General features: G+C 38.3%; 1 protein-coding gene across 2 annotated transcripts in view; it reads right to left on the bottom strand.

The window, feature by feature from the left end:
• prox3 (prospero homeobox 3) overlaps window positions 1-866 on the bottom strand; it is a 17,635-nt gene extending 16,769 nt beyond the window's left edge. Inside the window, exon 1 of one of the 2 annotated variants that reach the window (XM_016662428.1) lies at window positions 411-866. The gene's annotated coding sequence lies outside the window, so the exon portion shown is untranslated. The remainder of the gene's footprint in view (window positions 1-410) is intronic. The other variant, XM_007575235.2, reaches the window with a different exon arrangement.
• Window positions 867-3,342: the final 2,476 nt, after the last annotated feature.

Here is a 3,342-nt window from a genome sequence, read left to right as displayed (position 1 = left end):
AAGTATCTATCTATCTATCTATCTATCTATCTATCTATCTATCTATCTATCTATCTATCTATCTATCTATCTATCTATCTATCTATCTATCTATCGTTCGTTCGTTCGTTCGTTCGTTCGTTCGTTCGTTTGAAGCTTTTTCAAGCCTCGGGGCGCGTGGCAACATCTGCCGGCTCTGTCACGCGACAGGAATCCGCTTTGGCCGTTCTCGCGCACCGAGCCGTCAGTTTGTTTCTGTGCGCGCGCTCGCGCCTGCGTCCTGTGACTAATTGGCAGCTGTGAGGACTAATGTCGCATTAAAAAACACGCAGATAAACACGCAGAGAGCGAAAGGCGGCCGCTGGTTCGGGTTGCTGTTAAAGCGGCTTCGTTTAAAAGATGAAGTTTTAAATTCAGAAGAAATAACTCACGGAGAGGAGCTCCAGCTGTGTCCGCTCCCCGAAGCTTTTTCCACTCCACTGTCCGCCTCTCGCGGTCTCCAGAACGGGCACTGACCAGGACCGGGACCCGTAAGAAATCTGCGTCACACAGTTTTATTCTCACCCGCTGAGCAGCTCTTAGGGATTTATTCTAGTTGCGCAGAGGTTTTGTTTTTGTTGTTCATCTCTCGTCAGTCCATCTATGTTCGGCTGGCTGGCATCAGCCCTGACGCGCTGCTCCCGGTGTGGAGTGGAGTGGAGTGGAGTGGAGCGCAGTGGGCGGGCAGGCGGGCTACAGAGCTGTCCACTTGACGGTCCGATCCCTCCCATGTTGGCATGACCCCCACTATGAGCTCATACACATCACACGGAAACTACAAACACCAACATTTCTGCTGCTCCTTAACTTACTCAGCTGACTCTGCCCATTAATAACAGCAGCTGCTGCCACACTCATCATGAGAAGAGACTTCATTTGGCAGAAGACTCGCAGGGCATTAATGTGCAACGCTGTTAGACATTGTATGGGGAATAAATGAATGCATTCACCCCAAAAAATCTCTGAAAGTTTCTGGGAAAAGAGTTTCAAAGGTCAAGGATTCTCGAATTTCCAAATTTTTCAAGAAAAAAATGTTTGAGATTAATCTAAAAATCTCAGAAATTTTGTAGAAACAGAAATTTATAAGCTTGAAAAGTAGAAAACAACTCAGAAATTTTGAGATTAATCTCAGAAAGTTTCTAGAAAAGTTTCAAAAATCAAAATTTTTTAAATTGTCACATTTTTCCAGAAAATGTCTGAGATTAATCTAAAAAAAACTCAAGAGATGTTGAGATTAATCTCAGAAATATTCTAGAAAAACATGGAAATTTGTGATTTTAAAAATAGAAAAAAATCAGAAATTTTGAGAAAGTTGAAAGAAAAAAAAGAAAAATTTCCAAGTTTGAAAAGTCAAAAATATAGAGAAAAAAAACTATCAACTATTTGAGATTGGAGTCCGAAATTTTCTTTTTAAAAAATGACATTTCTGATGTCATTTTCACAAGAAATTGTGAATTCACAAGAAATTCATAATTTCTTGTGAATTTCACAAGAAATTCACAATTTTCTTGTGAATTTCTGAGATCAATTTATTTTTTTTTCTTCCAAAATTTCAACTTTTCAAGCTCAGAAATTTTTATCTCAGAAATTTTTGAGGAAAAAAACAAAAAGTTTATTTCTGAGATCAAAAAGTCAAACATTTTTAGATCCAAAAGTTCCTTTTTGAGCTCAGAAATGTTCTTGCTTTTCCAAGAAAATTTCTGAAATCAATCTCAAAATATGTATTTTCTCTCACTAATATTCAACTTTTGGGGCTCACAAATGTTCCTGTTTTCATAAAAATAAAAATAAAAATTCTGAGGCTAATCTCAAAATTTCTGAGTTTTTCAGTCAAAATATTAAACTTTAAGCTCAGAAACTTCTCTGTTTTTTCTAGAAAATTTCGGAGATTAATCTCAAAATTTGAGGGTTTTTTGCCAAAATATACTCATTTTTTCCTATCTACACTGCCCCTATACCAGATAGATACTAACCTCAAAAAGTGACCAAGTCATACATTAACAGCTTTATCTCACCGCAGGAATCTCTTCCGGAGCTCCAGCCCCGAAACTGGACACAAAGATCCACTGTCCCGCTTCGCAGCTTGTTGCTGCATGAAGTTAACCTTTGAAAAGTAGAGCTGTCCTCACCGCCATTTACAGTTTGAGCAGACTTAAAAACAAAACACAGGCGAGTTAAGCGGCTACTTAAGCTAGCACCTAGCTAGCATGATAAAAATGTATGCATATATTTAAAAAGCCATGTTGAAAAATACAAACTAAATTCCTTCACACATGGAAAATTATTTCTATATTATTTTTATTGCTGGTACGTTAGTTAATGTGTTTGGGTGTCTAGGAAAATGAGCCGTTTCAAAAATCTCCGGAATGTAGTGTCACAAATTAGCATGCCCAGCCCGTTACCTAGCAACCCCAGTTAAGGCCAAATGTGCCGGAAGTCAACTTGGGTTGCTAGGTAACCCTGGCTGAGTTTGGCCAACTTGTTTTGGTGCTGGAAAAGACAAGTGTTTTGTTATGGAGGGTTGACTTGCCATTCAGAAACCACTTCCTACTTTACGAAGATTTACAGTTGTATTTTCAGCCGTTTTCACGTGGTGATGTAAACGTTGAGTTTGGGGCGTGGCCAGCAGCAGCTTATTTGGATTTAAAGTGACAGAGGCGCTAAAATAACTGATAGAAACTCAAATGAATGGTTTTTGAGCAAAAAATGCAATAAATATGTTTTTATAGCCTATATTGCTACTCTAACCCATTCAAGAAAACACAATAGGTCAAATTTAAGTATTAACTTGTTATTAATGTGAAAGATTAAAACCTGTTACAGCTTTGGGGAAAAAAAACTAAGAAAACTTTTGGTGCTTTCATAGGATTCACAGAGGAAAACAGGACCCAGGTGCAAGTCCAGGTGTGAACTCCTCTATAAAAGCAGGAGTTGTTTCAGTTTGCTGGTCGGCGGCCAACAGGTGTATGTGAACACCTTGCCAAGGCTGAAGGACATCAGCCATGACCTCAGTGAAAAAATTGTGGCCACTCATCAATCTGAGAAGAGTTACAAAGGCCAAACAATCCAAACTAAAATCCATCATTCTGCAGAGGGAATCACAGACTTCAGTTCAAGAAGGTGCAAGTAGAAAAAGACTGGATTACAAGCTTATTTCTAAAACAAGTAAAATGCATCATTACAATGAGAAATAGATTACATATAAGAAGAAAACACTCACTTTACAATTTTTCTAAAAACCTGCAGTCAGAGGTGGGAAAAGCATCCAAAAACTGTACTCAAACTAAGAGTAGCAACATATTTTACTCAAGTAAAAGTAAAAAG

This window comes from Poecilia formosa, unplaced genomic scaffold (genome assembly GCF_000485575.1).
Source record: "Poecilia formosa unplaced genomic scaffold, Poecilia_formosa-5.1.2 Scaffold373, whole genome shotgun sequence".
NCBI classification, from domain to species: Eukaryota; Metazoa; Chordata; class Actinopteri; order Cyprinodontiformes; family Poeciliidae; genus Poecilia; species Poecilia formosa.
This window is presented reverse-complemented; position numbering and strand designations above follow the sequence as displayed.